The sequence below is a fragment of the Fukomys damarensis genome, unplaced genomic scaffold, assembly GCF_012274545.1.
Source record: "Fukomys damarensis isolate Sample0158 unplaced genomic scaffold, DMR_v1.0_HiC HiC_scaffold_1, whole genome shotgun sequence".
NCBI classification, from domain to species: domain Eukaryota; kingdom Metazoa; phylum Chordata; class Mammalia; order Rodentia; family Bathyergidae; genus Fukomys; species Fukomys damarensis.
In genome coordinates this window covers 43,599,234-43,609,793 of record NW_022900913.1, presented here as the reverse complement: position 1 = coordinate 43,609,793, position 10,560 = coordinate 43,599,234, and the positions used below count along the sequence as shown (strand labels likewise).

The following is a 10,560-nucleotide window of genomic DNA, read 5'->3' as shown; positions in this document are numbered from 1 at the left end:
TGTGTTTTTCATGTTGTTCTTTTCTGATGGAGATCTGAGAGAAGAAAAGAGGGGGAAAAGGCAAGAGGCTCTTAAATAGGCCATGTGGTTGCTAAATACTATTATTTAGCTGCAAAACCATTTTTCTGTATTTTCCTCTCTACCACTAGGGACAGGAACCTGCAAACTGCATTTCTTAAACTCTCTTTCTAGTAAGCTTTTGGCTTGGTTAGAAATGGAGATATGGTACAAAGCCATTAGTTCTGCTTTCTTGGTGCCTCCTGCAGCAATGGCACAACTGGGGTGTGGATGAGCGCTACTTCCTGGGTTGCTGCCCACAGAGCTTTATTCCACAGGCAGAGGTCACTTGGTGTTGGTAACTGTGGACACGGGGCAGTGTCATTTCAGTCTAGTCCTTTTGCTATACAAAAGTGAATGAATTCTTAAAACTACTGATCTTTTAAGTAAATTTACCTCTTCCTTTTTTGTTTCAGAGTTCTCCAACACTTTTTTAAAGCAAATTCTTTTATTAAATTACCTCTATTTTAAATTCTTATTTATACTCACATATATGTATCTCATATAAAATATTAAGAAAAAGTACTTTTACATTTATTTGTCAGCTTCCAACCTTTTCTTCTTAACTTTCTCTCCTACATTCATTGTTCTCCAAACATTAAAACTCCCTCTTGCCTTTGGTTGCCCAGAATTTAGCACGATGGCCCTTATTTTCTCATGATACGTTTGCTATGTCCTTATGGTTCCCATGTCAGACTACCTCTCATACTCAATTCTACTTATCTTGTGCCTACTGTTTCCAGGATTCTCCAAGGTAACAAAGTCTTGTAATTTCCTCCAAACTGAGTTCAACATGAATGTTTTTCTAAAGACACATTTTATTATCCCTGAAAGAATTAGACTTCCTCATCTTTGCTCATTTAGCTATGAATCTGCACTTCTGTTAGGAATAGTACTTCTTGTAAGATCAGTAGTTATAGATTTCTCAAGGGAAGATTCTTGGCTTTAACATATATATTTCCTTTCATTAATATTGTTGTGAGAAATTTCAAAGCCTAATAGCTGGTGGTGATAAGAGATTATAACAATTTGTAGACATGATGTTGAAAGCCAAGTATTATAAAGGACATTCAGGGACCAGGAAGTGTAGGGCATTTGTCTAATTCCTTCAATAACATCTTTTTATTCCAAGCCATTTAAACTTACATATGGTTCTCCCCCTGAACTAGCACTGATCTGAGAATCGCTGTGTTAAGCTACCACTACCCTTGAAATATCTGGGACTTCTTGTCCAAATCACAGTCACTGACTTGAAAAATTAACTCTTGAAAATATTAACCAGTGAACAATGGCTTAATAGCATGTCAAAACGAAGACGTACATTTGATCAAAGAAATCTTTGAGGCTATTGGCAACGAGGGAAATCCTGTAATGTATGAATTTTAGCCTCTGTAACAGGCAGGATAAATGGATAAGCGGACTTTTGATTTCCTTATATTATATAGACTCGGGCAAGAACTTCTACCATAGGCAAGTTCACACACAACACTAACATGACACCCTGAGGAAAAAATAATACCAGGGTTTATCACTGGTCTTGTTAATCAAAAGACAGCACCTCATAGTATCATGTCATGGCCCAAGGGAGGACATCACTCCTATGTCCTTAATGAAGTTTCCTTGAGGTTGTCAGGAATGCTCTGAGGAGAGCAGCTCACTAAATGTAGCAACCAAGAAGAGGGTACACAAAAAGCAGAACTATGGATTGAAGTGTACATGTTTTAAATACTCATTGGATTCGAATTTATCAAATAATGAGTAGCAACTTTCAGAAGATGAGAACTAGCCATTGATGCAGAATCCAACTCAGCATCTAAGCTAATGACCTATCACTAGAAACCTTAGAAACATCAAAGAATCTAGTTTAAAATTATGTAAATCTTTTTTTCTTGACACATTACAACTAGGGATTTAGCTTGGTCTTTTTTCTTTCCCCCATCACCTACGAACAGACGGAAGAATGCATGCTGCATCCATTTCCAACCTCAGGTCCTTTGACTTTTCCATTGGTTCAGCATGTTTACTCTGATTTTCCTGGAAAGGACTTAGGACAAGACTTGCTTTGAAGTGACTCTTCCTACCAGGGGTAGCTACTTTGAGTTAAAAAAGTAAAAACATTGGAGAAAATTCTTTATTTTTAGTGTGAAAATTTAAATAATATAATCATGCCCCTCAGAAGCTCTGAGTTTTAGCTATAAATGTGTGAAGATTTCAAAAGGAAGCACTACATAATAAGTGAAATTTATTAAGCAAAGGATTTAAAAGTGGAAGAAAGTCTTTGAAGTATAAAATCATAAAATGTGGTATAGTAATGAAACTAGTAAACATAGGCAAGTAAGCCAATGGAGGCAAGTATTCTGGAGATTTATCTTTTACATGAATCTCAGATACTGAGTAACTCATGTTTGAGATGTTTTCACACATTTTCTCATTCAATTTTCACAGTAAACTTGCAGAATGTTCATTATTACACTTCTTAGCTGTGGATTTCCTGGTTCAGAAAAGGTAAATAACTTTCTCAGAGTCATTTATCTAATATTCATAAGAGCTGTGATTCAAATAAATGTAGGACAGCTAGGTGTTATAGAGTTTAGTTTTTTCACTCTGTTACATTGCCTAGAAATATTTAAACTTATGGAAAAACCTGTGATGAAAAGTAATCTCTATGAAATTTTCTCAACCAATAGTTCTGTTTCTTTTTTTTAATAAATTTTATTTTGTTTTATCTCATTCCCCACCCAAGTCCCCCTCCCCTTCCTATGTACAGAAGCTTTTTTTTCCAATTTGTACTTTTTTGTCCCTTCTTTCCTTTCTAATCATTTTTAGTAGTACTTATAAATCCTTCAAAGCAATATGAGATTTTCCCTTTCTCTTAAAGAAATAAGCCAGCACAAATGATAATGTTCTATAATAATGAGTCACTAATTCGTGCAGCAAGGCAGTCACTAAGTCTTGTTTTCTTTGTAGGTAAATTCTGCTTATATAATTAGTACATTACTAATCCTGCTTAAGAAGCCTTCCCTGAATGTGTGAAGGAGTCTAGACCTTCTTTATAAGCTTTCTTACTGCCATATTTCTTTTCTTCATAGTGTTAGATTTCCCATGCCTCAAAATGGCTGCTACATAAAATAGTAACCTCCTTCCCATAATGCTCTGTGACTTTTGATGGCTGCCACATGGAACAGCAGCCTCCACGTTAAATATGGCTTCTCCTACCAAGGGACAGCCTTCTTCCCATCATGCCTCTCTTCATGCCTAAAGAGTAACCTGATACTTGCTACCTCCCAGTAACCAGTGATGTCAGGAGCCCCACCTAGTGATGTCATAGGCTCCTCCAATCTCTTAATGCTACTTTATTCAACTCTACCCCACTCCTGTAAAAGAAGCTCCCTGTTCCTCCATGCTGCTTTTTCCTTTGTTAGAGACAGCTGGGCAGATCCTTCCTATAATAAAGGTTTGTTGTAGTCCTGATTTAGTCCTGGTTTCTTGGCTCTTTTACCTAACATATCTCATTTATAAAAGTTCTAATTATGCATTTATTTCTCTGATTTTTACTGGTATTTCATCTTGACTGTAGGAATGTTTTTATTTATTACTGATTCCTTAGACTCTATCACAATGTGAAGTGTTTAACAGACTCCCAATAAATACTTATTTGGGTGGGTGGCTAGATTGATGAATGAATAATGTGATAAATCTACAACTGTATAAGCTATTTTGGACTGCTAGTACTGAAAAAAGCTTTGTAAAGACCTAGGACTTAATCTAAGCCTGAGAAGGAGGCAAAAGTAAGATCTGAACTCACATGTTAAAAGTATGCAATTTTTATTAGAGTTATTTTTTCTCTGTCAAATGCAACCAAGATGATATATCAAAAATTAGTCTTAACACCTTTCTTTTTCAACATGTGCATAAAATGATACTGATATATTAAGTACTGCAGCCAATTAAAATAGGAAATGAAAATTATTCTTAAATGAGCTAAATCTCACTTTCTCTCTGGTTTCTGTTAGTATTGTATCTCCTTGAATAAATTTTAAGCTATATAGCCTTATTTTATAATAAATGACATAGTAAAAGGTAAAATTAATGCATATTAGGCCAGGGATTTACCTAAGTGGTTCCACTGCCTGCCTTGCAAGCACAAGGTCTTGAGTTTGATTCCTGGTACAAAAGAAAAAAAATAGAGCCACATTTACCTTTTTGCCATCAGTGCATAATCCATTAGAAATACAAGAAACAAGCAACTATATCTTGTTGTAGCACTAAGGGATACTTATGTTTCATGATTGTTTGGCCTTACTGTCTGAAAAGACAATGTGAGGTAGCTCTTTCCTGGCTTAACATGACAGGCCTAATTCACAGCTATTTCCCTGTCACCCTTGTAGAAAGAAGTCTGATTTTTTTCACTTTAGGCAGAACTTTTTCTCTCTTGATTACACCAAAGAATTAACATGACTCTAATAAAGCCTTGCTATTTGTGCAACTCTTCATTCCTGCTTTCCTGCAATTTTTCTCCCACATCCACTTTTCTAGTCCTCTCTCAAATGTTTACTCTAAGCTTTAAATGGTCGCTCAAATTGTAAAATTATTATTGCTTGGCTATTGTTTCTTCAGCTCTTTGTTTTTTACGTAATGTCGAATTTTCCTTGCCTTGATATCTCGTAATATTCTCCTGATTCTTTTTCTGGAACAAAAAGACCAAAGAAAGCTCCTGGGCCCATTTCATGCCATCCAGATTGTGTAGTTATTTTGTCACTAGCTGTTCTTCATTCAGATCCACTCTCTAGCCTTCTTATTTCAGTGCTATTGTCACAGGCATATTTTATTTTCATCCCCCTGTGCCAGGAATGTTTCTTTACTATTGGCTATGTTTTTCTCTTATCAGATAATTGAATTAAAAGTGTATATAGTCTAGACAAATTCTGCCAGATGAGACAAGATGACAACAGTGTGTTTTAAGAAATAATGGCCAAAGAAGGACATGCTGTAGATCACTCAACTCCTGATTGATTGCCTTCATTACTGAGATGCAGCCACACAAAAGCCACATGCATTAAGAAATGTGTGCACCCTGCTGGCTTAGGACTCTCTTGACTGAACATTTGGAAAAATCATCTTTATTTCTAGTTTCAGAAAACAGACTGTCCAAATAAAATTATATAGAGAAAACCAAAATAGCCCAGATAAGTAGACTTGCATGAATTAAAAGCAAACAAACATCAAAGAAAAGCCAAAAATACTCAGTATTTTCATACTCAATAAAAAGGTAGCAAGTATGTTGGAAATTGCCTAGGAGCTAGGAGCTTTGGGTTCTGATCTGGTTAGTCATTAATTCTATGTGAAACCTTAGAGAAGCAGCATAAACTTTCTAAAGCTCATTGTTCTCATTTTTCAAAATAAGAAAGTCTATCTAGATGATTGCAAGTTATTTTCTATATCTGAAATTCTGTGATGTTAAATCAGAAGATAATATCACCTGTTAATAACAATCCAATAAAATATCTTAACCCACCTCACATGCATCTGGATGACTGCATTCAAATAATGCCTCTTTTTTTATGTCTAAGGTCTTTGGTTAAATTTTAACTTCCTTAATTCTCGATCATCTCATCTATAAAATGAAGATAATAACAGTATTATGAGACCAGGTTGTTGGTGATCAAAGAAAGTGATTTATATACAGCTTAATTATGATCTTTAGTGCTCAGTTAGCACCCCAATGTTAATCATTTAATGTGGACTGCGTCTTCAGAAACCCCTGAAAGAGAAAAGTCAGACAGATTTTTATTGGTTTAATGAGGTTCAGGTCTCCTAATATAATTTTTTTCAATCCTGTGTTAATAAATAAGACCCATTTAATTGTATTTCTCCTCCTAAATTTTGGCTATCATTATAATTAATAAGACAGTCTGGTAAAAAATGGAGCTGAAAAGTGGGACTGAGGCCACAGCTTAACTTTGCTCTTTACTGACCCTCGGCCTTATGACTTTGACAGCCTCTGGGTTCCTGGAGCATTCATCTAGGAAGTACGTAGCCATTGTCTTTGTCACTTAATTAGAATTTGGAATGCATGTGACAATGAATGATCCAACTCTCATAATTTTAAGTCTTAAGTAGCTACTAAAGCCAATCTGTTCTTCAAATGAGAAACCACTTCAAAACTACAGAGCTTTGGTTTCCCTGGCAACAACATAGGTCAATATCTGCCATCACACCTTCCTCAGCCTTGACTGCAGTGGGCAATTTACCATCTTCTGTACTTCCTTTTGTTTGAGCCTTTCTCATTTGCTTAATTCACATCTCTTTTGGGAAAATACGTAATGCAAAAATATATTCACTAAGATTAAAAGCTATTGATGCTTTAATATAATTCTAGAGATTATCATTTATCTCATAACTCACATTTTGAAGTCAAATCCTATATTCTCAAAATCTCAATCCTGTTTCTTAGATTCTGTTGCAGCTTTTAAATCCTTTGCTTGCAATGCTCTATGATTTTGGGAAAAATTCAGTGTCCTTTCTGCTTTCTAGATCATTCTGTTAACTTGGGTATCATATTTGTTAGGATAAAGTCCGAACTTCTTAACCTATCATGCAAACCCCAAGCCCTTTCCTCTGACCTTTGCTCCAAAGCACTTCCCTCTTCTTGTCCCTTTCCTTTATCGTGCTATGTTTGAGGAGTGTTGTCTTCTTTCAGGTCGTTGAGCACACCTTTAGCTCTAGGATCTCACACGCTGGGCTCTGGGAACACTGCCCCCCATCTCTAACTTGTCCTTCTGGTCTCAGTTTAGGTAACTTTCTGCAGGAAATCTTCCCAACCCCAAGTCTTGCTTTAGATGTTCGTTTCACCATACACTTCCCTATCGTACCACCATAAGAGCACCTATTAGCTTTTGTATCAGAATTTTTTAGTAGTTTGTGAATCCTCTGACTACTGAAACCAGTGTCTATTCCTCCATCTTTTAGTTCCCAGGAACTGTTAAGCTCCCAGTTCCTTCCCATACATTATAAACATTTGATAAATATTTGTTATGTAACCAAAATCACTTTAGTATATGTGATAATAATGCCACTTGCTATATTCATGACCTTGATGTTATGGAACCTCCCATCTATCCATACCTGCAACTACCAGAAGGTGATTTTCAATCAAGATATATTTCATTCAAGTTATATCTTCCTATTTTTAGAGGGATATAAGTAAAATCCATTCATTCTAAGTCATTAAATTCTGAAATCCCTGATCTGATCCTTTTTTTCATAATTTATTGTTATGAATTTTTAAAAGTAGAGCTCAATATAACTATCCTAAGAAAATTTTAAAATAAATAATAACTGAAAGTGTTCAATTAAGGAAAATAATGCACCTATAAGTTACCAAACACATCATCTAGATAGTTGCCCCACCGGCCCTGAACTCCTTCTTGTTCCTGTATAAACCATCTTACATTTCAGAGCTCATTGCTCAAAGGCAGGGAAGAGCTGGAGAGACGCAGTTTTCCAAATATAAAACACCCTGGTTTCAGGGAGGGGGATCATAGTGACAAACCTTGTTTGAGCCAGATCTGGATATTGACAATGCAGCTACTTGGGACATGGTATACTGACCTTATATTTTAGACTGACGCTTTTGATGCCTGCACATTTCGAACTGTACCCTTTTTAAATTATTAGGAAGTACCCAATGCAATCGATATCTTCCCTTTATCTCTGAGTTTTGTAAACCTCAGCTTCTGGGTGACACCCCCATCTTGTCTCCAGTTCACTGGTTTGACTCATGCTGAATTTAAAATGGCTGAAGGACACCAGCCAGAAATAAACAATACATGCTGAGCTATCAGAGTCAACTGATTAAACAATATATTGGAGCAGGAGAGTTCATGCATAAATGCCTAGATCACCTAGGGAGACTTGAAGGAAAATAAGCCGAGAGCTGTGGAAAGATCATGGAGAACCACTACACTGAGAGTTGTATGAGAGAAACAGATGTTTCTAGAAGCTATGAGAAGAAAAGGGAGCAAGAGTAAAATGTCACAAGGTACAAAATAACAAGCAGATATTAAATTCACTCCTTAAGTTAAAAAAAAATAGATATTGTGGCTTAGAATAACAGTTTCAAAGGTAACTTCCCATTCTGCCTTAACAAAATACCACAAAATATTGGGGTAGGACAACATTTATTTATTACAGTTCTGAAGAGTGAGAAATTTTAACTCAAGGTGCTCAGGGTTTGGTTCTTGGAGAAGGTGTTCTTCCTGACTTGCATATGCAACTGCAAACTAAATATTTCTACCTGGATTTCACGACGTACTTACGGACATATCAGAGCAGTATGTGAAAAATTGTTTTGCACCCATGGCAAGTATTCTAGGTTGGTAGAGTGAAATTATACTTACAACTCACTTTTTCCCTTTTATCCTTCTCCATGAGGATATCAAAGTAAAAAATTATTTTACCACTCAATTCTGTTATCTGGGTGGTATGTGTTTCACATACTTCCAGACAATGAGATATAAGTAAATAAACATCTCTTAGTACTGTTCTTTCTCCTTATTCTTCCTAGCTAGAACACAAATGGAGATTCTGTGTTATATTATTCCTGAAACTTTTCCTGCCATATTGTGGCCATGGGAGAATGCATAGCATACTAAAAGTAATCCAAAGATGGCAGAGAAGAAGTACAGTCATCACATTTTCCTATCCTCACTTCAGCGGGGTATCTCTGTTCTTTTAATAAGGGCACTAATTCCACCAGGAGGAGCCTATTCTCATAACCTCATATAAACCCAATTACCTCCCAAGGGTACCACCTCCCAACACCATGCCACTGGGGCGAAGTGGTTTAATATAATTGCAGTGAGATACAAGCATCTGGTCTGTAACAGTGTGGATACAGGGATCATCCCTTCCTTTGTGATTTCTTTTTTTTAATCTTAATCTCTCTTCCAAGGAGCTCAGTATCTCAGTGTTCCCATTTGCGTAAGGGCCTGGTTATCCTTGATGTTCTGCCTGGCCTGAACAACAATGGAGAAGCTACAAAGTAAAGCATTCAGTGGGATTAGCAAAGCTCTGCACACACTAGAGATAAATATCAGGCTGGGAAGTGAGGTATATGGCAGATTGCAGTAACATTTCAAGTGAGTTGAAAAGCAATGCATTCATTGTGGCTGCATGCTGGCCTCATACTCTAATAAGACACTAGCTAGAAGTCATAGGATGTGACTATACCTACATTTCTGAGAGAACTCAGAAAGGTTACTGTATACCTAATATTTTTGCCTCCTTTTGCTCATTCTCAACTTCCTTTTTTTTTTATTTTTTATTTTTGGTACCAGGGATTGAACTTGGGTCCTTGCACTTGCAAGGCAGGCTACCCAACCGCTGAACTAAATCCCCAGCCCCAACTTCCTTCCTTTTTTAATTGTGCTGCATGGTTACTTCTGCTAGTCACATAACACAACAGTAAACTGCGCCCTCAATAGATGTAAACAATCTCCTATTGTCTTTATCTCAAAATAACTTTTACTTTCATTATTTTAAGGTGAGAAAATATTATAATAAAGTATGCACAGAGGAGGCAAATAAATGAAGAAAGAGAAAGTCAAAGAATGCAATGTGTATGTGACAAAAAGAAAAAGTTGAATGACAGATTCCTTTATTCTTCTCAGCACCCCCACTTCAAGAACTTCTAGGAAGATTAGGAAGGAGAGGCTTTTAAGTGATAAATAACTTACATTTACTTTGAAAGAAGAAATCAAGGTTAAAAATTGGACAAAAGATTATCTTTTACAGTTTCACTACATTTTCTGGTAAAAGAGAATAAACAAAGACAAAGCCTTTGTCCTGTCTGCTGTTAACTAATATTTATAGATCTGGACTGAACCCCTGTGCCAGGCTCCAGCCAAGCAAACCAAAATAGAGTCACTCACTTCAAAGTTTCATGTCACCAGGGAGAAACTAAGTTATTCATTTAGCGTTCTGAGAAATCAGGAGAGGGATGAGAGCCAAATCACTAAAGGGGCCAGTGTTGGCCTGCATGATAAGAAAGTGTCTCTGCTTTTAATCCTTACCAATGAAGTTACCTGGAAAAGCCTGATGTTAACAAACTCTCTTTTTTGTGCTATATTGCTTCGCTGTTCCTGCTCAAGCTAATTTATAAAAATGGACTGCTTTGCCATGCCCAGTGGATCCTTTGCTTTGTCTAAATCTGTAGATGGGATACTGCAGATTCATAAATTGCAAACAAAATCCAATTAAATCTTTCAACTTTTTGTCTTTTCATACTTCAGATAATTACCTATAGTGGGTATTAGTATACCATATAGTTCACAGTATCAGTCATAATTTGTAGAGAATACAGAGACTTCCTTTCTAGTCATTCTCTTTCAGCCTCCTTTGCTAGATTCTGTTCATTATTCCTCCCTCACAAATGTTGCAGTTTGGGATGGCAGGTACTTTTGGATTCCTTTTCTTCCTTTTTTTTTTTTTTTTTTTTTTTTT

At 36.2% G+C, this 10,560-nt stretch overlaps 1 protein-coding gene across 1 annotated transcript in view; it reads right to left on the bottom strand.

Annotated features, from left to right (window-relative positions):
- Positions 1-4,185: 4,185 nt before the first annotated feature.
- Positions 4,186-10,560, bottom strand: part of LOC104864121 — a 46,546-nt gene continuing 40,171 nt past the window's right edge. Inside the window, exons 3-4 of the mRNA XM_010626915.3 lie at positions 5,573-5,671; positions 4,186-4,221 (exon numbers count right to left, since the gene is read on the bottom strand). The gene's annotated coding sequence lies outside the window, so the exon portion shown is untranslated. The remainder of the gene's footprint in view (positions 4,222-5,572; positions 5,672-10,560) is intronic.